The following is a 25,632-nucleotide window of genomic DNA, read 5'->3' on the forward strand; positions in this document are numbered from 1 at the left end:
AGGAAGAGGTCTGAACAAACCTGACCCTCCCGGGTCTGTATGACCAGAAACCTGATAAGGAGAAAAATCAAAGAAAACAAAACTAATTTTCATTCTTTTCATCAAATATTGAAATCAGAACTATTTCAAAAACTGAATTTAAAATAACTGTGTGTGTGTGTTTTATTAGAGCAAAGCCACATCGGGCTATCTGCTGAGTCCATCAAGGGGAATTAAACCCCTGATTTTAGCTTTAAAATAGCTAAAATTATTATACAATAAATGAGGCTGTGTTTCGAACTGTAACATAACACAGAACCTTGTGCCTTAGTTCTAATATAATTAATAGTTGAAAGCACACTGGGCCACTTTTTCGAGCTCCAACTACATAAGTGTTTTACACTAAACTTACATAATATAAGAATGTACAAATCGCATGACCAGAATGTTTTAATTCTTGTTAAACATGATATAAAAATATGTTTAGTACTACAATATTAGGAGAGAATATAATAACAAACTATAGTATTGATAGTTTTGGTTTTTCCTTCCTGTGTAGGAATTGTAAACATTAGTATTTCTGGGTAGAAATAAAGAAGCAAAGAATAGAAGTAAAAACTGTAATGTGACATAAGGTTCAATAATCAATCCTTGGAGAAGATTACAGGGAATCAGTAAAAACTGTAATGTAACATAAGGTTCAGTAATCAATACTTGGAGAAGATTACAGGGAATCAGTAAAAACTGTAATGTAACATAAGGTTCAGTAATCAATCCTTGGAGAAGATTACAAGGAATCAGTAAAAACTGTAATGTGACATAAGGTTCAGTAATCAATCCTTGGAAAAGGTTACAGGGTGTCAGTAAAAACTGTAATGTGACATAAGGTTCAGTAATCAATCTTTGGAGAAGGTTACAGGGTGTCAGTAAAAACTGTAATGTGGCATAAGGTTCAATAATCATTCCTTGGAGAAGATTACGGAGTATCAGTAAAAACTGTAATGTGGTATAAGGTTCAATATTCAATCTTTGGAGAAGGTTACAGGGTGTCAGTAAAAACTGTAATGTAACATAAGGTTCAATAATCAATCCTTGGAGAAGGTTCAAGGTTACAGCATGACTGGAAAATGCAACGTGAATTGTAACGAAATAGCAAACCTTTAAAACTACATTAAATGCTGCGTATTTGACTTCTGTATAACACTGGAAATAAAATGATGTAATCGAGGACTTGCACTTGCAAAATACTTCAGTAATTATACATTTTCTTACAATATGGTTCGACTGTCATGAGAATACGAATTAGTTAACAAAAACGTTCAGTTAATTGAAACATTAATTTAGGTCCATCAAGGAGAATCATAGAAATTTAATAAAGATTTACTAATTATTCTTTTGAGAAATAAAATTACTCAGAAACTGCAGTAAGGTTTTATGGCTGCTACTCATGTGTTTACTGTAGGTTTTCCATTATTTTGGCAAGTTTAGTCATATATATCAAAGAACCTTTGTACAAAGAGAAGGAAATTATCAAGAAATTGTCATAACACTTTTATATAGCATATAAGCACATATTACAGACATCAAAAACATATACATATGTACAAAAAGTTCGACTTTTAAAGTATATAAAAAACATACTTAGTATTTGCAGGAAACAATTCTTCAATTTAGCTAATGAAATATCTTAGTCATAAACCTCAGACATCTTCAGAAACCCATAATCTACACAGACTTTAACATGTACATGTACAAAAAAAATTTAAAAACAAAACAGATTTGTGGTATAATTTTATTTTGGAAATTAGACTAATTTCTAGAAGACTTAAATGCACTTTTACAGCTTAGATTTATGTAGAAAATTCAAAGATTTTCTTAAACGTTTATACATACAAAATAATTCATATTCTTAATATTTAGTTTAAGAAACTGTATTATTAGAACAATTTAAACAAAACTCAATATTAAGAGTCAGTAGAACAAACAATTGCTACACCTCGTGAGAAATGGTTTCTCTGTCGTGGGAAGAGCAGTAGTATTTTTTATGAGCAATAAATGAGGGTAAGTACTTAAATGAGATATTACAAGACTTGCAGAATTTTGGGCCTTGATCTTTCCTTGTTAATCGGTTTTCATTGGAAACTTTTCTTTTAGATCTGTTATTCTGTTGTACATCCTTACCGAGATGTTCATCTGTATCAGAATCTTGTTTGAGCTCCTTGCAATTGATGTAGCTTTCAGTTTGGGTATTACTTTCTTTTGAAAGATTGGAAGCTTCATCATCATTAGAAGTTTTATTTATATCTTGGAAAAATGTTGAACTACTTAACAGAAACATTGTTGTATTTTGTGGATTTACAAGATCCTTGTGTGTATTTTGAATATGGCGGACAACGTTTCCTTTGTATTTAGAATAATACGGGCACAACATACACCAGTGCAGCTGTTCATTCAAAAATTGATGGTGAGCATCACTGGGTTCGTCATCTGAAGAAGATCTTGCAATTATTTCTTTGTCTTTAGAAAGTTTTAAAAGTCCTCTAGCGTCAATAGTGTCTTGTATGAAACTGGATGCCAAAACTGAGAATTCTTCTGTTTTGACATTTTCTTTTCTATCATCACCCATTTTAAAAGAAACCTGAGTTTCGTTTTGGATTTGACGAACTGGTGAATTTTCAGGGGACCTTCTTTCAGTTTCTGCAAAAGGGTACTCCCTCTTAGAGCAAGTATTGTGAACTCCTTCTGAAGGTTGTCTACTCCTAGTGGCCATGCTCTCAAACAAACTGAAACTATATTTAGGATTGTTGTCATTATTTTTAGACGACGCTGGAGTGCTTTCAGTTAAATTAATTGGGCTGTTGTCCTCTTCCTGATGTCTTTCTAGTGAAATGTTTTTGTCATCGTTCTGTAATGGGTGAGTTGATTTTGAGACGGATCTTTTTTCCTTTTCATCAGTAGCAGTAGTTAAATGTGTTGGGAGTTCACGATTTTGATGCCTGTTCTTGTCCTCGTCAAAACATGTGCTATTTGGATCTTCTAGAGATGATGCATTAGCTTCCAGATGGGCACGGACGTGCGTTCGCATTCCACGTACTGTGTGACCTATATATCCACAAAACCTACATTTAAAACTGGAAGCTTCATTAAACATGTTACGATCAGCTGTGGCAGAACTCAGCATAGATAAAGCATCAAATGGACTAAATATGAAGTTTTGTATTGGTATAAAACATGGATGAGACCTAAACTCCTCTTCAGAGGTATAACACATTCTACACCGATTGCACATAAGACCTTGTGGTGTTTGTTCTGATGTTAATCCAACCATTTCACTTGGTTTTGGACAGTAGTAGGTTTGATGGGCCTTCAAATTTTTTAGAGAAATAAACTTTACACCACAAGCTAAACAAAAAAACTGAAAATACTGTCGTTCTGTAGGTTGACTAGGCAAATTTTCCAAAGTTTTGTTTACTGCTGCTGCCATTTTACTTGAATCTATTTCTAAATTACGTGTCCTCGATTTTTGTGACTCTGTGTCTATTATCATAGAACTTGTGACACTTGGAGTAACTATGTTATGCTTTGTTTTCTGCTGACGTGATGCACAATAATTTTGTTTGTGTATCATGTAATTTTCGTACTTATAAAAAACAATATTACACTCTTTGCATTGACTGCTACCTTGTTTGACTAGAACTTGAGAGTGTGTTGAACTGCTAGGTACGTCACAGAATGGATTACTAGAATGGACCAAAGCTGGTTTGTGACAAGACATTTTCAAATGTGGAGGAAGCAATCCACAACTGAGGGCACACGAAGACTCCGTTTTCATAGTGGTATAAGGTTGTTGAGTTTCGATTTTTTGGTGGCATTCAGACTTGCATATAACAGGATCTGTTATATTTTCATCAGATGATGATTGACTATGTTCGCTTAATGCATTTGCACTATTAATATTTTTCCCAACGGTTAGATCAATTGGACTTTCTGGTGCTTTGTGTTCCGAACATTTATCTAAGTCTAAAACACATGATGGCTGTGTCTCCAAGATCTCTTTTTTGTGTTTTTTTTCAAAACCTCACCACAATTCTTCATTGGAGAATTTTCTTGTTGATTGTCACTTTCTAGTGACATATTTGAACCCTGGATACACAGCAGATTATCACACGATACTCCTATTTCTAGAGGCAAGGAGTTTCTTACTGAACTGTAACATGTTGGGTCACTTTCTGAAAGTAACAAACCATTATGTTTTATTGTCGCTGATGGCAAAACAACATTTGAAGTTATGGTTTTCACAACAGCTGCTGGAAGATGAGACATGGAATTGAGAGTGTCATTAGAAGAGGTATAAGGACAACTATTAATTAACGGTTCCGTTGTCCCTAAAGTGTGGATCAGCCGTAATTTAGATTCTTTCGAGTCCTGTACATTCAAGCTTTGAGACTCCACGAGTCGTGATTCTAAAGATGTTGTTTGTGGTACTTGGACTTTCCTACTATTACAATAATGTTTTTTATGTACTTGAAACGTATTCATAGAACAAAACTGAATATGGCACAAAGAACAATACCTGGAATGTGGGGAAGATGATTCAGAAGTGTAAGAACCAGGAGTCTCGTGGATACGCATGTGTCTTGTTAGTCCACTCTTTTTGTCTGACGCATAAAAGCAATACAAACATCTAAATTTTTCAAACTTCGATGGAGTTATTTTGCTCTCCGATTTCCCATGTGTATCTAATGTTAAATGATTTTTAGTTACATCGACCCGAAATACACTGTTTTTGCTGCAGTTTTCTTCTCTGGCTTCTTCCTTTTTAGGCTTAGATTCAACACTGTTTGCAGAAATTTCAACTATAGGTTCTTCTTGATTAGCTATGAAGAAGAAAATTGTTTTGTTAACAATACTAATTTCACAGTTGATTGACTTTATTTGTTTTTAGTATTAAAAAAAGTACTTGAGAAATTTGGATTATGCTTCTTTTATACTTAAGAATAAGACGTTACACAATTTTTATGAATATTTCTTTCAATATTGAAATGCAACAAAGTGTTACATCGTATGGTCCAGTTGCTTTGCACCATAAAACAGCAAACCAACCAACTACATCATATGCTTTTATGATGTGTAATAATGCAAATGCTTCTGTGCTACTTCTAGTAAGAAGAAACAAATGGTGCTATTGACTCACCATTAATATTATTCACCACCAAGTCAAGCAGCAACCAGTTGTTACTATAAAGACTAGAATAACTTTAAAAATAGTGTGAACAAACTAAAAGGTATGAAATACATCATGTCCCCAACAGGTCAGCAGTAATTTTACAGACTTATGATATATAAATCCAGGGTTAGATCCTGTGGTAGGTAGACTACAGACACATTAATATAATGTTTTACTCTAAAATATAAAAATATAGAGGGAAGACAGTTAGTCATTACTACCCATTGCCAACTGTTGGGCTATTCTTTTACAAACGAATAGTGGGACTGACCGTAACATTATAATGCCCCCACAGGTGAAAGGGCGTGTATATTTGGTGTAACAGGGATTCAAACCTGTGACCCTCAGATTATGAGTCGAATAGGCCATACTGGGCCTATTTCAAATAACTTTTCTTTTAATATCATGACCAGGAGTTACAAAAACTGAGAGTTAGTTTCAAAGACTTTCTACTAATAATCATAAAAGTAGAAATCAACTTCAAATATTTCAAAAAACAAATTAAGGGTGTATCAAAACAAAATTATCATCACAATATTCCACTTAATTCTTCCTGAAATTAATTTATTTAAACGATTTACCTCTAATACTGCATTTTAATTTTTGTAGCTAGAATTACTCTTAGCAACTGAATTTTATCCTCGGTGTTTTCATAATCAACGCTTCAGATAATTACAGTACGAACATTTATTTTATGTGTACAAATTGGTAAAAATAATGCATCATATCCTTGACAGATGTGTGTAGTGCCGTTTTCTCTTCACAGAGGGCGCCACTTCAAGAAATAGTGAAGGTGGTTGTTAATACCATCTTTAGGTTCTATCCCCTCCCCAACATATGGAGGTGGATAAAAAATTCGAGAATTTTTTTCAAAATTTTTATTAAAGCATAACCCCCTGTACAATACTTTTGAAAATTAACACAAGCAAAAATGCTAAAAAAGCACTAATCATTGCAAGGTTTAGACATGTATTTCACTAGACATGATTTCTATGTGGATAAAATTTATCCAAATGGTTGCAGTGGAACTAAATTTAGTTTAATATAAAAACATTCGTATTTTTCTTTCCATAATTCTATGTTTTAAATTGAAAATACTGCCATATTGCTTACACTATTCACACTAAGTATTTCAATGCAATCTGGATTAGTCGATCTTAATGCTCCAAAAATGCAATCAAACACAGTTTGCTGCTTTGATATAGCAATTAATACACATAAAACTAAGTTTAATCATTATCAAACTTGTTCTCTGTAATAATTACAAAGTGTTATTCAGGATACCCAATGACATCAATTGGTCTGTTGAGGTCCTCTGCTGCGACCTCATCATTTGGAACTATATTGTCTATTATACAGCTTCATGTTTGCAAAGGGAACTTCTTATGGTAATTCATTAGTATAAAAATATCACTAATTTTTAGCCAGAATAGAGAGGTGTCTCTTAAATACCTCACTTCTGAGTGATTTCTTTCATCAGCCTCAGATGTCCCATCCTTATACTTCGAATGCTGAAACACACTCACTGTGACAAACTTAAAGGCAAGTCCCTTCACATTTAAGAAATTACATGGTTCATTTTCCATCAATTCATTGTAGAGTATTTTGAAGTCTGGGATGAGATTTTAGTACACAGTTGCACAGGATGTAGTGAGTGATAACAATGGTTCTTACAAGTTATATTCCAAGAAAGGCACCCATACAAAACATCACTTTAAAAAACCCAAGTCTATAAAGTATGAAACAGTGCATGCCAACTGATTTGTCACATGTTCATACTTTTTAAGAAATGATGCAACATCATCACAGTGACATGGAGTAATAGCACATGTGAAAGCTAATAACACTGCACAACAAAATTTTTGTTTCTTGAACACTGTTGGGTGTTCCTTTATAGATTTTTGGCTGCTGATCACGAAAATCACATCCAAAGTTGCCCATCACATACTATTTCATTTAAATCTTCAGTTTTGCTACAATGGAAAAACGATATCAGGGCGACTGGAATCCGTCAATGCTTGCTGACTACTGTTGGACACTGCAACGTGATGCACCGGACATTGAATACAAACTAAAATCAGGAGCAAAACACTTTTAATTATGTTGAACTTAATTAATAGTGTATCAGAAAGATAAATGCAATTAAATACGTTACTGCTGGTAAACAGTTAACTGTCTATTTCTCAGAGTTCCTATGTGATGAAGCAAAACTAAAACTATATTTGTTCATACCCACCAGGTACCTGTCACAATCAGCAAAAACTTTTCAGGAAACAAAACTTTCCAAAAAAGTGTTGTGCAGTGTATAATTAAAGTGTAAATCCCTTTGACTTCTTCCTTGGAAAAAAAATGTTTGTCAAATTCATTTGCCTTGTTCCAAAACCTGCAATCACAGTGTTGGTTTATCAGCCTTGTAATGCAGTCAAGAGTTTTGTCAGTGACACTAACTGCACTGTGGAATTAACAAGAAAGTTTAAATATATTTCATTATATCCAATGGTTCTTTCAAGCTCTGCCCAGTGCTTCACAATTATACAATTAAACATGAGGCTTGAATGGACATTACAAAATAAATGGCCAGACACTTTCTCTAAGCCTACATGCTCTGAAATATCAGCTTCCATGTTAAAACTGTATGTTGTCTGATCAGTTATGAGAAAGTCAATTTTTTCAAACAGTGTTTTTTGTTTCAAGAGCACTTGTTGTGGACAGTAACTAAAAATGGCTTATTTATACACATCAAACATATAAATGGGTGCATACAGGGGAGTTACATATTTTTATAAAAATATTAACAAGTTTGTGTTTGTTTAGTTTGTTTCGAATTCCATGCAATGCTACACGAGGGCTATCTGCGTTAGCCATCCCTAATTTAGCAGCGTAAGACTAAAGGGAAGACAGCTAGTCATCACTGCTAACTCTTGGACTACTCTTTTACCAACTAATAGTGGGACTGGCTGTCACATTATAATGCCCCCATGGCTGAAAGGGTGAGCAAGTTTAGTGTGATGGGGATTTGAACCCACAATCCTTGGATAAGGAGTCAAGAATCTTAACCACCTGGAAATGCCAGGCCAAGTTGTTTTGATCCAGTAAATAAATTCAGGGGGATAGAACTTTAATATTTAGAAAAAAAAAAGTGAAATAACACCCACAGCTAATAATAGGCATTGAATTATGTGTTATAAAAGATTAATGGAAATAAGAATATACAAACTATCATTTAATCATATTTAATGTAAAAAAATCTTAAGTTCTACAAACGTTCTGAAAAGTTGCAGTTATACCCAACTGATGTCATTGCTAATAATCTACACTACAATGTAAATAGGATTTAGTACTCATTCTGAGCATATTTTACAAAATTGTACAACTTTGAGGTACACAAACAAAATAATATTCAATATTATAAATGATATTAGCATATAAAACAACTGTAAAACTGAAATTTTGCTATTTTAGTTTGATTGTCTGGCAGTGCCTATTGTTTATTATTGAGCTTAGTTTGATGGTTTAGCAGTTTTTACTGTTTATTATTGAGATTACTTTGATTTATTAGCAATACTTACTCTTTTTTGGTACTGAGTTTACTTTGACTGTTTAGCAGTACTTACTGTTTAGTGTTTAATGTATTTTGATATCTTAGCAGTACTTACTGTTCTGTACTGGGAAAGAGACATCATGTTTCATTTCTTGACGATGAGAGCAATAAAACGTTTTATGAGCAAGAAGCGTCTTTTCGCTGCTAAATGTTATTCCACACGGATCACAACGATAACCACCTAATAGTAAAGATAGGTTTACAAAATACATTTTCAGTCATGTCGGAGTAGAACTTTACTTCTCATACAAAATAAACTCATTTATAACATTTTCTACCAGTTGTTTTAAGGTCTCAGCAGTTGAAGTTAGGTATGTACAAGTATGCAGAGCTTTGGCTTTTTTCCACGTAAACTATTCAAATAATGTTCAGAGATAATAAGTAACTAAGTGAAAATCCATGATAATGTAAAGTACAAAAGTATTAATTATTGTTTTAAATAAAACTACTTAAACAGAGTTATCTTAACTGAGAGGCAAAGCAGTCATTTCCTTAATGTATGGAAAAAACAAGAACAGTAGTAGTAGTAGCAATAGGAAAATATAAGAAATAGAGTTTAAGTAAAGTGAAAAAGAAAGCAAGTAATATGTAGACAAACCGTAAGGGAGATAATAGAAATAAAGAACTTAACAGAAACAAACTGATGAAAGAAAAATAACAGTTGCTGTACAGTGCCAAACATGTCACAGAACAAGCTAAATTCAAGAATATTACCTCTTTCCCTTACTTTGAGATACTTTACCTCCTTTCCTTACTGTGAGTTACTTTACCTCCTTCCCTTACTGTGAGATACTTTACCTCCTTCCCTTACTGTCAGATACTTTACCTCCTTTCCCATACTGTCAGATACTTTACCTCCTTCCCTTACTGTCAGATACTTTACCTCCTTCCCTTACTGTCAGATACTTTACCTCTTTCCCATACTGTCAGATACTTTACCTCTTTCCCATACTGTCAGATACTTTACCTCCTTTCCCATACTGTGAGATACTTTACCTCCTTCCCTTACTGTGAGATACTTTACCTCCTTCCCTTACTGTCAGATACTTTACCTTCTTCCCTTACTGTCAGATACTTTACCTCTTTCCCATACTGTCAGATTCTTTACCTCTTTCCCATACTGTCAGATACTTTACCTTCTTCCCTTACTGTCAAATACTTTACCTCTTTCCTTTGCTATGAAATTTTTTTACCTCTTTCCTTTACCATGAAATTTTTTACCACTTTCCTTTACCATCAGATCTTTTACCACTTTCCTTTACCACGAGATCTTTTACCACTTTCCTTTACCACGAGATCTTTTACCACTTTCCTTTACCAGGAGATCTTTTACCACTTTCCTTTACCACAAGATCTTTTACCACTTTCCTTTACCATGAGATCTTTTACCACTTTCCTTTAACATGAGATTTTTTACCTTTTTCCTTTTCTAAAAAATGTTTAACTCCATCTTTTAATGTGAGATTTGCATCTTGATTATTTCATGATTAATTACTGTCTACTATATAAAAGGATGTGAATGCAAAGCAGTTCAATAAAGAAAACAGAATTTTCACTTATTTTTTCCTTAGTCTCTAATTACTCTAGTTATTAGTGTTTACTCACAATGGCACACATTGTCTGTCAGGAAATAAGTAGAGGAAACAAAAAGCAGCAACAAAAAAGTGAGAAAAAGAACATAAAGATTTAACAGACACTAAAAACAAGTGTAATATTATTATATAAAAAAGCACAAACTGTGAAAGACGAAAACAAACAAACAAATTCTAATAGTAAGAGACCAGATGGTGCTAGCACCGTTGATTACAAATTATGTATGAGTACTAATAGTATGAGACCAGAGAGTGCTAGCACCGTTGATTACAAATTATGTATGAGTACTAATAGTATGAGACCAGAGAGTGCTAGCACCGTTGATTACAAATTATGTATGAGTACTAATAGTATGAGACCAGAGAGTGCTAGCACTGTTGATTACAAATTATGTATGAGTACTAATAGTATGAGACCAGAGTACTAGCACCGTTGATTACAAATTATGTATGAGTACTAATAGTAAGAGACCAGAGAGTGCTAGCACTGTTTATTACAAATTACGTATGAGTACTAGTAGTATGAGACCAGAGTACTAGCACTGTTGATTACAAATTATGTACGAGTACTAATAGTATGAGACAGAGAGTGCTAGCACTGTTGATTACAAATTATGTATGAGTACTAATAGTAAGAGACCAGAGAGTGCTAGCACTGTTTATTACAAATTATGTACGAGTACTAATAGTAAGAGACCAGAGAGTGCTAGCACTGTTTATTACAAATTACGTATGAGTACTAATAGTATGAGACCAGAGTACTAGCACTGTTGATTACAAATTATTATGAGTACTAATAGTAAGAGACCAGAGTGCTAGCACTGTTGATTACAAATTATGTACGAGTACTAATAGTATGAGACCAGAGAGTGCTAGCACTGTTGATTACAAATTATGTATGAGTACTAATAGTATGAGACCAGAGTGCTAGCACTGTTGATTACAAATTATGTACAAGTACTAATAGTATGAGACAGAGAGTGCTAGCACTGTTGATTACAAATTATGTATGAGTACTAATAGTAAGAGACCAGAGAGTGCTAGCACTGCTGATTACAAATTATGTATGAGTACTAATAGTATGAGACCAGAGAGTGCTAGCACTGTTGATTACAAATTATGTACAAGTAAGACAGTAAAACCCTGATAGTATAAACAAACAATGACAGAAAAAAACATGTTGACAACAATGGCATAAATGACTAGGATCACTGAATCAAAGTCTCAGTAGTTCCTGTAGACCAAAGGATATTAGAGATGATTTGAAATGACTGTTTATATACCAGAAGGTCCACTACAAGTAAAATGTATAAACTTTCCACAGGGCAAAAAATAGAAGATTTGTTGCAACTTATAACCATTATCTTGCCAAAAGAGAAGTAATACAGATACCTTGATTACTTCATCAATTTAAACTATGTACAATGTATTTGTACTTTTGAGAGCTGCTTGCTTCAACACAATTTGTTTAGACTAACCTCCTTGTCTGTTGCTAAGCACAAAGTTACAAAATATCTAATTTATGCTGTACCTACAGCTGTATCTAAAGCATATTTTTAGTGTTATAAGCTATCAGCCTTACCATCAGGCCACTGAGTAATGCCTTGGTTAATAATGATATGTATGACTGCCAAAACAACCAGTGAAAATAACAATCTTTAAGAAACTTGTAAAAATGTATGTTCAGAAAAGGTAGATACCATTAAATCAAAAACACTTTAGGGTATGATGGTGGATGAAACAAAATATGTGACCGAACTGACAAATGAATGTTTGCTGTAAAACTATTATTCATGCTATAAGGTAGCTACCAATTTGACTCCCAGTTTTGATTTCATTCTTTTAAGCCGCATGCTCAATCCTATTTTAGCCAATCCTTTTTTCATGCCTAATATGTTTGTGATTAGATATCATGACTTTTTTGTCAATGCACACCAACAAACCACAACAAGAAAGTTACATTGAAAAGTAGCCAACATTAACTTCAGGATAGCAACCCTGTTATTCATAATAGACCCATAATCTACAGAACCAACAAGATTCTTTAAAGTACCTGGTGGTAGTTTTCCTCACTAAAACAGTTTAAATAACTTCTTTAATAGTAACACCATGGAACTCAGATTAAGACTATTTTGTCATGAGATGCATGCACTTGGTGCAACCATATCATTCATCATTATTTATGCTAGTTGTGCTAATATTAAATGACACTAAACACTCTTTAATCAGAAGAATCTCATGTAAGTTAACAAATTTGAATAATGACCTTCCACTTGTATAATAATTTTAAAAACTTAAGCTAGAAACTCCTAACCTAGTTTGCTTGGCCTAACCAATACTTATGCATCTCCACATGGTTTTACCTTATAGTTTTGCTGCTCTAAATCACCTGACCAAATAAAAATAGCTATAAATGGTATATTTTTAATTTTAAGTGAAACTGTAGTAAAAATGTTAGTCTGATGGCTCATTTGATATTTCACATAAGCGTGCACAATGATGTTAGTTAATATTGAATAACTTTGCACATGTGGCTTATACTAAGAGAAAATTTGACAGCTTTATATCTATCAGTGTACCAAATTAAAAATTCCCCAATGTTAAGTGTAATTCCTACTGAATAAAGTTTCTGTATTTACACTGCAAAAAAAAAAGGAGACATTCAACCAAAATTGGAAATTTTAAATTTCAAGCATTTCTTAATGGATTGTCTTATAATTTGGTTTATGAAATAGAAGTCCAGTAAAGCACACCCACTGAAAAGTGTGTGTTAGTTTGGATTACCACAGTCTGAACTACAGTAGGTTGAATATCTCTAAACTATCACAACATCTGGTAATAACACACAGTGTTTCTTTGACTGCATGACACATTATGCGCTGCTGTATCTTGATTACTCAAAAAAATAAAAAGTTAGATAGCACCATATCTTGAAACTTAGCATCAGCAAGATGTTTTACAGAAGTATAACTATTACATAAAGTGCTTTGTTCAGTACTGCCTTTCAACTACAGGGCTATTCAGAGCTTTTATACAAACACAAAAATTTAGTTTCTAGGATGTTTGCTTGTTTAAAGTTGCAGTAAAACAGCATTGAGGAGTGGGAGTGGGGGACGTACAAGAGGGTAATGATCATAGTTCTGGAAAAATAATTAAAAATGAGCTAATAGGGCTGATAGTTGGTACAACAATTTAAAGAATTTTGAGTTTGCCCAAAATACAAACCACTTTTACATTATATTAATTACACTCCAGGTATCAGTAACAAACAACTTATATCAATGATTATTCAGTTCCTTAAATTATATTCTAATTATATTGAATTTAGAATGCATTTTATAAGATTCATATAAACTGACTCTATGGGTATTGAATATATAAAAAACACAACAAAAACATGGTTGCTGAGTTTAGAGTTCTGAAATTAAATTTAAAAATGTTCTTTGTGTTGTATGTTTACTCACTCTCAAGGGCATTGCAGCATTGTGACTCAAACTTGTTCTCTTATATGGATGTATGTGTTGCCTTTTTATTTTTTAGGCTTACATAAAGAATAGATGTTCTGATGAAGTTTGTAACCACAGTAACTGGGAAGCCACTTTCAAATAGACTTTGGGACAAGAAGGTTGTCATGCCAATAATTACCAAGTTACAAAGTAAACAATGCTTTAATAGTTGTAGGAAAAAGATATTACACTAATTGAAACTTGTGGAACAACAACACTGTGTGAAGCTAAACTATCAGAAAAGATCTTAAGATTTAATCAATAAAAAGTACTTTAGTTCCTAATGAAATCAAAATGTTGTCAATAATCACCACTAGGTGTCCAATTTATGCAATGGAGATAATTTATTAAAAGTAAAAATGTTTCTTTCTTCTCAAATGATTTTTTGTGGACTAGTTGAAATTTATAGTTTTCAAACTGTAATATAATTTCTTCTGGAAATGCCAACTACAAGTGCAGAATAAATATTCTAAACTTTAAAAAATATTAAAAACTGACCAGAGATCCATGATAATGCTGTATCATTCAGTTGGTCCTTTTACCATAACAACTAAACATCATTTGCTGAATCACTGAATGTGAAATAGATTGTTTGATATTGGGTTTATTAAAAGCTCAAAGATGGAATTTTAATTAAAGAAAAATACATATTGTTGTACTGTAGAAATATCACATTCATATCATTAAATGTTTATTTTTTTAATTGCAAATTTCAAATTCAAGTAATTTCATCTCTCTTACACATAGTAACTAAAGTACATGATGTACCATGTGAAACTGTACATCTTATTATCATTTACCTAGCCTTTGTATAGAGCAGTGTTTCCCGACTTTTTTTTATACCCCGCACCCCTAAAAAATTTTAACATGTTATCGCACCCCTCACAGTAATTATTTATTTAAGAATAAAGATGAAGGTAGCCAAAACAAGATTTTGGTCTGCACCGGTGACAGTAGAAACGATAGTTTATCGTAACAAGGTAAAAAGCTACGTCTGTAACAAGAAAAATATGAAATAAATATTAAATGTAATTTTTGAATATATACGACAGTACCCTTAATATGAACAAAAAAAAACTGAAATGTTATCTTGCACCCCTGGTTGGGAACCACTGGTATAGAGAAACCCAATAGTAAATTTCACTTCTACCTGCCCACCTCCCAGTGGCAGAACAGTAAATCTAAAGGTTTGTACCACTAAAAATTGATTCTTGATAGTTGTAGTAGGCACAGCACAGGTAGCTTGATATATATGTTGGGCATGACTTCAAACAAATACAATGGTCAACGTTGCTCTTACCTAACGTTCTATAAGTATTTGAGAAAGATAGTGAAATTTCAGCCACAGTTTCACATGAACTTTTCCAGAGAATAAAGCTCAGGATGTTTTAGAAACATTATTTTTAAAATCTCCTTTATACTATAAAAGAAAAAAAATACTATTCTCAATCAATAAATATTACTACCAAAATGGTGTTTATATTTGTGATTTTCTTCCAAACAAACAATCTACAGTGAAAATACAGTTTTCCAGAATAGCTACTATTTAAAATGACTTTAGAATTAGATGACACCCTTGGCCAAATTGTTTACCATTTTAAGAGGCCTCAATCTGGAATGTCTGGAATTTCTTAACACAGCCAATCAACCAAGAGATTACCACAATGTTATATTTGATTAAATTTGAATGAAATAAGCATTTAGTTATATTTGTATATAATTACATATCAGTGGCTCAGTGATAATTCCAAAAATTATAATGCTAAAAACTGGGTCTCGATACCTGTAATGGATAGAGCACAGATAGCCCACTGTATAGCTTCAAATTTATTAATAACCACTAATACACCACATGCACACACTCAGATATGAACACTATTATAATTTATATAAAATTAAATAATGTTTTGATGTCTTATTCATTAGACATAAAACAGGTGGTATTTTACTAATGGCTGAATTCAGACCCTATAGCAAGCTCTCTCTCCTTCCCAGGAAGTTAAACAAAAACTTATTTAAACTCTAACAACTGGATTTGTTTATCACAGACCTACTTATGACTGCAAACTACATAAAGTCAACTTACCTACACAGGGTGCTATGATTAATATAAAACAAAAGATCATTAACTAATGACATAAGGCTAAGAATTAAGTGAGGGTGACATACCATGTTTCTTAACAACATGGACAGATCCTCTACTCATATCTTGATCCTGAGAGGCAACAAGTGGCAAATAAAAAATTTGACCACCTGAAATGTAAGAAAATGAATTAGGTTTTTCTTTTGAAGCAACATTTTATTTACTTAACAATATAAAATGTCTTAGAACTCTAATGGTAGGAAATAAACCTAACTTAAGAAAAGAAACATTTTTTCTCCATATTGCTTATCACTAACAGCCATTTTAGAATAACATAACACCATGGACAGTGCCAAACAGTGTTTAAAAATCTCCTAAAAAAGCCTAAGTATAGCTACCCCTTCTTAACTTGAAGAAAAAGAAAAAAAATTACATGATTAATAGAAGATTGTTGTTAGCTTTATTTTTATATTATTAATAAAACATTATTATTAATTTACATTATTTTTGTATGATTAATATAACATTATTGTCAATTTATTTTATTCTTATAATATTAACAGCACATTGTTGTTAATTTACATTGACTTTCTTTTTTAATATGATTAATAGAACATTGTTATTATTTTACATTAGTTTTTGTATGATTACTAGAACATTGTTATTATTTTACATTATTTTATATGATTAATAGAACATTGTTGTTAATTTACATTATTTTTATATGATTAATAGAACATTGTTATTAATTTACATTAGTTTTATATGATTAATAGAACATTGTTATTAATTTACATTAGTTTTTGTATGATTAATAGAACATTGTTATTAATTTACATTAGTTTTTGTATGATTAATAGAACATTGTTATTAATTTACATTAGTTTTTGTATGATTAATAGAACATTGTTATTAATTTACATTAGTTTTTATATGATTAATAGAACATTGTTATTAATTTACTTCAACTAATGTTACACTTTATCCACATTTTTTTTTTCACACTACAATTTAAAATGTTATAAGGCAACATGTAAAGTATTTAAATCAATTACTTGTTGAAGAGAAAGTCCTTTAAACGGAAGGATTCGTCATTTTTTCTTAGGTGTATCAGATTTTACTAGAAATAACTGGTTAGTTACACATATTGTGCTGTGAAAACGTGTTAGAACAAGAGAATATTTTGTCATTCTTTCCATTTTATGGGACAAATTCTTCCATCCCATTACTGTATGCAAATTACCACATTATAGTAACACTTCACTGATCCCTGTTGACAACTGAATGAGCAAGGTTGAGAGTATGTATTCTTTAGAGTTCCCATATATTAGTATCAAGGGTATGTCATAAATGTTCTCGAATGAACATTCTGATCAAATTTAGGATATAAAGTAACTGTCATGGTACTCCCTACAGTATCTTAACTGTATAGAAAGAAGCTAACATATGGTACCAGTATATACCAGAAAAAAACCAATTTATTAGCACTCCACAAATAAACTTCAATAAAAACAGTGTTTAATAATAATATATATTTATATGAAGCTTTGTTTTCATGTCATAAAAGTTCTATGTGATGCTCACATGACATTTTATCAAATTGCTGCAGACTTGAAACACTGTCAAGTTCACCCTAAGTCGTGGGACCGAGACAGGTGAATTTTAAAATAGGAAAGTAAGATACAGAAAACCTAAACTCAATGTTACTAATGTTAAGCATCTTCGTTCATGCAGCCTTCAGAACAGAAGGAAGACTGACACTGATCTTAAGCATGAAATAAACAACCATGTACTAAATGATAGAAAAGTGTCCATACATACAGTATCAAGAAGACTTAATAATAATGAAATGTTTGGTTGTGTAACAATCATAAAAACAATATTTACTTCAATCTCCAAATATTGTCAAAAGAGTGAAATTTGTTGAAAAGTACAAAAACTGGACTTCTGATTATTGGAGGAGGGTATTATGGATGGATGAGTCCAGGTTTCAAATATTTGATTCAAAGTGTAGATTATACATCTGGCAGAAGAAAAGTGAAAAATGCTTAACTTCAATGCATCGAACCCATTATGAAGCATGGGGAAACAGTGTAATGGTTTGGGGGTGTTTTTCTGCTGAGGTGATTAAAAATATTTGCAAAATAGATGTAATAATTGACCAGCACAAGTACCATCAGATACTGATCTATAACAATCTGCCAAGTGGTTTGTATATTATTTGTAAAGGATTCTATTACCAGAAAGATAACGACCCCAAACACTCATCCAACCTTTCTAGGAATTACTTAGCTAAGAAAGAAGCTGCTGGAGTCACTCAAATGATGCAATGGCCCCAACAGACTACCAGTGTGAACCCAATTGAGCAGATTTGTGATGTGATAGATCAAATACTTGATAAATCAAAAGTTACTTCCAAAGTAACTTTTTGAGAACATGTTAAAGACATTTGGAGTAAAATTCCAAGGAACACTTTAGTTAAATAAGTTTAAACAATGCCTTAAAGATGGTCTCAGTTATTAAAGCAAAAAGGGGACACAGAACACATTAACTGTTTGCTGAACTCAAGCACTTCCACTGAGTTTCTGTTATACTAAACATGAAGATTAATAATATTTATATGTTTCACTTGTGATTTACCTACCAATTTTCTAAAAAGGTAGCCTTAAATTTAATTTTTGACACTGTCCTAGTTTTGTGCACAGTACTGTACAGTTTTGAGGTTATTACAGGAAATAGAAATTTGAGTATTTATCATTATGTAGGATGACAGTTGAGGGTTAAATCCTAAGATAGTTTAACCCATTCAGTTTGTGAACAAACCTAAAGTGAAAACCTATGCAACTGTTTTTTCTTAACATAAAACCAATATATCACATTGTTTATAACTGAGAATTATGTATTTTAATTTATATATTTTAAAGATGGAAATCAAGTTCTTCAAAGGTTAGGTTTTTCAGAAAAGTGTAAAAACATCACATGATAATGCAGTATTGACAACAAACATGTTGTTCCGTTGTCACAAAAATAACCACTTTCACATTTTTGTAAAACATAATCCATAAATTACGTTAGGTTTTTTTTAATATTAAGTTACATCAATGCATTTTGTGCAAAGTGGAAGCAAAAACAATTTCAGTGTGGAAATGTTTCCAGTTTGAGTTGTACGAAATTTATCAGACATACCAGGTGATACAGTAGGCTGTAAAATTGGTAATGGTGATAATAATTCTGGACTTTCTTTACATCCATTCTTTTCCAATGTCGAGTCCAAATTCGGGCTTTCATGAGACGTACTCGCATGGCAGTCTTCGCTATGCACAGAAGTACTTGTGGATGAGTCGCTTGTTGAAAGGGATCGTACCCTGTTCTTAACAGCTACTTTTTTTCTCTTTTCAGAAGACCCTACAGACGTGTCCTTTGTTTTCACGGTAACAGAGTCCTTCTTTTTAACCAGTAAGCGTTTTTTGACACAAGGGTAGCAACCTTTCGGTAAAATTATGTTTTTTTCGGTTAGAATTTCTTCGTCCACTGAACTAGGTTGTGAACTAACCTCGTACCAGGCAATTATTTCTTTGTCTCTACGAGCATCACAGCACACAGTGCACCATACACTGTGACCTATAAAGAGAAAGTATCGAAATAGCATGCTTAAAAGTATAATAATATTAACTACACGCTCTTGCACAATAACACCTTTTGAGTAGTATAACTGAAATACCAAAGTATTGTTACAACGTGTAAAAGAACATTGGGGTTGTAAAATAATTGTTGTATGCTAAGCCTAATTCTAAATTCTCCATAGTTTTCAATTTTCTTGCCTTTTTTTGCGGAACTTCTGGAGGTACAACACGCAAATTATGTGGTCAAAAATTCAAATGACATGCACATTTCGAAGATGGATTAAAGTATGCCAGAAATTATCGATATAACTTTTGAATTCGATGGTGTCAAATTAACGCACAATATATATAGACAAATATAGCATTAAATTGAATGTAAGATTTAGTCGGCAGATAAGAAGTAGGTAATAAAAAAACTTTAATTAATAATACATGTCAACAATAACAGGTTATTTAATTATGTAGTAATTCATGAAAACAGAAAACAGTTCACCCACTGACATCTGTCAGGACTTTCGGAAAGTTAGTCATGCTATTATTGTGAAGTGCATAACAGCCCAGCGACTCAAATAAATGTAGGTGTCCAGCTAAATTAAAAAATAAACGATACAACATCGGGAACAAACAAGATATAATAATCTCTTCACAGAACTCTTCCAGCAAAACGTTCCTAGAATAGAACTAACTTAGCAAAATACAAACTAAATATCGCACACAACTTGAACCTAAAACAAAAATGCACAAGTGTTTCTTCCGTCCTAGAAACCTAGTTACTGTAATGTCAGTTATGTTGGTTTTAATTGTATAATCCATTCCAGAAAGCTATGTTTGCGAGATGTCACTGCTCTTAGTTTATAATGGGTCATACATTCCAAAAGGAACACTAACTGAGCAAAGAGGAAAACAAACACTTATGCGCATTTGCGCATAATACAAATCTACATAACAAACATTTTACAACACAAATAAACTAATGTTGTCTTGTCTCACCACGCGTCATAAAACATAACAAATTATCAACAGTTTCGTATAACCACAAGCAGTAGTAACCAACTTTCGAGTCACTAAGTTGTAAAGAAATACATCTTTGGAAAAATATAACATTGCTGAGATGCTGGTTAATAATAGGTTTCTAAAGTCTAAAAATACATGTTTTATTAATACGTTAAAATGAAAATTATTGAATACATTTGATATAATGAGTGTTATAATTCTTATATAATCTCAAGTTACTATAATTTCTTTGTTCTGCGTAATTAAGCACAAAACTACACGATCTGTACTCTGCTCACCACGGGTATCGAAACCCATTTTCTAGTGGTAATACTTCGCAGACATACCGCTGTACCACTGGGATGCGATTACTTTTATATCTGAACTTGAAACTTAAGACGTAACAAAAGTTAAATGAAGTATATACCGGTAGAGTTGTGACACTTTCCACAGTTCGCATTTTCAACTAACCATACAAAATAGAATATCTGACCATTAATATGTACTCTTTCTAAAAGTTATTTTAAAAGAGAAACTGGCAATGTTGATACCGTGAGAACTCATCTAAATTTCTGAGATTTCAATTATTCATTGATGTTTATGCACCTGTTAACAGTTAAACGATTGTATACCACTCCTTCAAAATTTTCAACTAGTCATCCATGTTTTCACACTTGTTAAAAGAATTCTGAGAATCAAAACAAAACAATGAATTTGTAAACAAAATTTTATGAAATTACACACCAAAACTATTCTAAACTCAAGTAAAAACAAAATATGCTTCTCGCAGATGTATTTAAAATAAAAAACATGTAACATATTTTTATTAGCATACTCTGAGAACTTGTTTCTAAACGTCAATTTGATGGCACATGAAAATCATAATTCAAAAATTTGTGCAGAAAAACAATTTTAAAAAAATTTAACAATATATAAATAAAGAAATTAACATGCATTCATAAGAATCATTCTTAGTAGGCCTTACAACCATACATATAATTTTTTTTCTGTTTTTTTTTATTTATATTAACATGCATTCATAAGAATCATTTATAGTAGGCCTGACATCCATACATATAACTGATTTTTACTGTTTTCTTTTCTTATATTTTTCTTATTATTTATATTTACATGTAACTGACAGACAGACATCTGTTTTCCAATATTATGTTATTATGTGTGTGCTAGTTGATGTGTTGAAAAAATTAAACAAAATTTATATAGTTGTGGTATCCCAAATTTTTGAACTGTAAGTCCTCAAATGTATCACTGACCTATCAGATACTTCCCAAATTATATTTTTGTTAGATAAGATAGCACTAAAGCTAGTGTTATACTTATCTTACAATATAGCATTAAAACTATTTTTTTCAAGCTTAAGATAAAGAGATAGCTTTCAAAAGTAATTTCATTTTTTATACCTACAGCTCCTAACAAATATGAAAACCAAAAACAAAACAAATGTTTAAGAAGCATGAATGATAAAAGTCATTGAATGATAAAAAAAAAGGAAAAAAATTTTCATTCATAAAATGACTTGCTAAAAAATAAACAATTAGAAGCATGAATTTCTTAAATTTAATGACCATATACATTATACGACACTAAAACTGTTTCAGTCCTACCATTTATAGGCATTACATGAGGGACAGTGGTCTTGCAAACAACAGCCATAACAAGCTCATTCAATAATAGAAAATGACAGACAATAATTCCTTCTAAGTCTTGCGGAAGTTTACACGGCCTTTCTTAAAATACATTACATACGGCATTAAAAAAGAATACCATTTACATGAATAACTATAGAAGACATTCTTGAACCATAATCAGAGTAACAAATCTGGACCACTGTTCCTACATCCCAAAGATTAGGAAAGCATAGGTTGCAACTTGTCTCATAATTGGCTGATGGATAGTACAGTTGTGTAAGATAACCATGGCTGATGGATAGTACAGTTGTGTAAGATAACCATTCACCACTGATATTAAAACTGAAATTATTATCTTTAATTTCTTATATTTAGTTTCAGGCTCATTCTGAATTTGGATTTAAAGAGAGCACACACCTTAAAGTTGGGTCAGAGTGGTGCTAGATAGCTAGGCCCTTCTTATGAAGTGATCCATACACATTGTCTCTATTGTATTATAATTTTAAGTTTGCATATTTGGCAGAGGTTGTCTCTCACCATTCCATTCTAACAGCTACAGTTTATCTATTTAGAAAACTGATCTTGCAGTAATTTGGATGAGATGGCCATATACACAGAAAATTTCTTACTTGGATCTTAAAGAAAACAATTTGTTGTTGTTTCCACTTTTAGACTTACTGATGGAGGCAGTTACATTAGTAGCCCTCACTGGTCTACTAAAGAGCTTACAAATAGTGATAATTGGCCTAACAGTCCTCAAAATCCAAACATCACAGTCAGTTTGATGTTTAGTTTGTTTGGATATCTTCAGTTTCTGGCAAACACTTGGGGTCAGAGTAAGACCAGTAATTATCCTAGACATCATAAAGAGTGGTGGTCATCCCAACAGACATTCACAGTTGCTGGCAACCACTTGGAGTCACAATAAGACCAGTATTTATCCTAATTTGTTGCCTACTCTCTCTTTCTCTGTGAAGCAGAAAGCAATGCATTCTACCAGAGGTAATGTTAAGTTACTACCAACCAGTGGCTAAATCATATATTTATGGAGTCTCTACAACAATGTGAGAAAACATCTATCATTCTGAATTGAGTTTCTCTACATTGACTTGAAGTCCTTCATTATACCAAACAAGGTTATGGTTGGATCACAAAAGAGACACACAAGGCAGAAAAGATGAACCATGGAAAACTTGAACTTTATTAGAAGAAATTCTTGTCACAGCACAAAAGTCTTATTACTAGTTCACTTTGTGGTATAGAAAGACGTGTTTGAAATGGCAAATATCACTTCTTCATAAAAGTTCTGATCAGAGTAAATTATGTGCATTTAAATTATAATCATCTTTGAAGTGCTTTTAATGTTGAATAAAATTTATACCTGCTTTTGTATAATCTATAAGTAAATAAAACATTTGAAGCAAGCAAGATCTTGCAGAAAGGTATTGGTCATTTACCTTCAGATGGCTAAATATGATATTCGTCTATTCTACTATCTACACTAATAGTGGTTGCCATCATACAAGTGATACTGTTATAATGCACCATTTTCTGTTCTTTTACATGATGTGCATTACTTTGAAAATTCATTCATTAAAATTATATTATTTATTATTTTTTTCCGCCTATGCACACTTGGGAAATATTCTGTTTGTGACAGATTGTTGTTTCAAATCAAAACAAGACTCCTTTGAGCTGCTTTAATTCCTTCCTTTTAGAAATGATTTATAACAATAAAAGGTTAACTGTAAGTGTTTTGAATTTTTAGGGTGACACTTATTCATACACTAAAAGTGTCTCTGTCAAAACCTATAGTATTATACTATAAAGCTCATACCTTCCACAGAAACTATGACATTAGCTTCTTCTTTGCTTAGTGCTGTTTTTAAGATCTTTATCCACTGTCCACCTTCTCCATTTAGCTGGAGGTAGATTTGTTCTTCACCAGGTGTTTCATCCTGAAAGATGGAGTTAGCTTAAAATCGAGTTCATTACAAAAAAAACAACAACAACAACAAAGAAAACACAGTTTATAGTGTTTTGAAGACTTCTATAATGTCAATGATCCTACTTATCTATGACTTATTCAGTTATACATGTTCTGCAACATTTGACACTTATTCAAAATTAGCAAATTTCCTGGCCCAACATTCAGCACAAACGATGCTTAAAATTGACAATGTCTTATTGTGGAATAATGCAAAAGCTCTAACTGAAAATATATCAATTGTGTTATATTTATAAACTCTGAAAGCTGTTTTTTATTTTAATTTCTCCAGATTTGTACCCTTTCAGTTTTCTTCTACAAAGAAACATGCTGTACTAGTAATCTAAACACAAAATTGTCTCTTAATGCGTTATCATGTAGTTAAACAATAGAAGTGAACGAACCAGCGTTAAAGAAGGCTTAAACAAGCACAATGAGTTCGTAGTTATGAAAGATGCAACGACTATGATAGTCTTAGATAAATTAGAATAATCGTAATAACTGGTAACTTTCTGAAAGGACGTCCCTAATTACTGCCCTCCGCCGGTTTGACGGTTAACTTGAGAGCTTATAATGCTACATTTTGAGGCTTGGTCCTTGCGTGGACACAGTGCAGATATTCCATTGTGCTGCTTTGAATTTAACACTAACAAAAATAAAAAACGGCCAAATTATATTACAGGGCAAGCGAACAAAACTCGTTTCGATGTTTCTAATGAATCACAACTTACCGTCTATGTTATTTAAAGAAAAAAAATTACAAATATTATTAATTTCAAGTTTTACACTTTACGTATTGGTAGCGAGCATACGTATAAAGTTACCTTAATGTATGCAAGTATATCGTGTTTTAATAACAACACTAATGTTTTTGTATTGTTAGAAATGCACAATCCACTTTGAAGTACAAACCTCAGTATAAGATTTCTTGGAAAACGAACTAGACTGCTTAATGACTCTTCCCTTATATGGCCCGAAGGTTGTTCCTTTGACAAGACATTTTTTGGTAAACACAGTCTGGCAAGAAAAATCGCTATCTTCAGTCACTTTGATCGTGAGGGCCTCTGTTGGCAACTGAAGTGATAGAGCGAGTTCTTGTAGATCATCTTCTGCTTTACCTAAATTAATATCTTCAAAAAGTTAATATGTATGCTATCCTAAAATATACGTCCGTGCAACTGTTTTTATATATTTTTACAAATACTTTAACCTTCTGTAACTTTGAAGTATTTTAAACTGTATATTATATATACATAATAAGTCGTGTTCAAATCAGGAATTTAGAATTTCAAGATATCGCTTTCATTGAACTATATAGGAAAATATAAAACTTAGGGTACTCGGATCATCGAGAAAGACCCCTATAATACGTCTTACCTCAGCCATTGCTAG

The 25,632-nt window shown here is 32.2% G+C and overlaps 1 pseudogene across 1 annotated transcript in view; it reads right to left on the reverse strand.

Annotated features, from left to right (window-relative positions):
* Nucleotides 1–1,517: 1,517 nt before the first annotated feature.
* The window catches only part of LOC143233322 (zinc finger protein ush-like), a 49,798-nt pseudogene continuing 25,683 nt past the window's right edge, over nucleotides 1,518–25,632 (reverse strand). Inside the window, exons 2-7 of the transcript XR_013018099.1 lie at nucleotides 25,153–25,358; nucleotides 24,091–24,211; nucleotides 19,175–19,609; nucleotides 16,075–16,158; nucleotides 8,863–8,988; nucleotides 1,518–4,856 (exon numbers count right to left, since the gene is read on the reverse strand). The product of XR_013018099.1 is annotated as a zinc finger protein ush-like (transcript). The remainder of the gene's footprint in view (nucleotides 4,857–8,862; nucleotides 8,989–16,074; nucleotides 16,159–19,174; nucleotides 19,610–24,090; nucleotides 24,212–25,152; nucleotides 25,359–25,632) is intronic.

Source organism: Tachypleus tridentatus, chromosome 12 (genome assembly GCF_004210375.1).
Source record: "Tachypleus tridentatus isolate NWPU-2018 chromosome 12, ASM421037v1, whole genome shotgun sequence".
In the NCBI taxonomy this organism is placed as follows: Eukaryota; Metazoa; Arthropoda; class Merostomata; order Xiphosura; family Limulidae; genus Tachypleus; species Tachypleus tridentatus.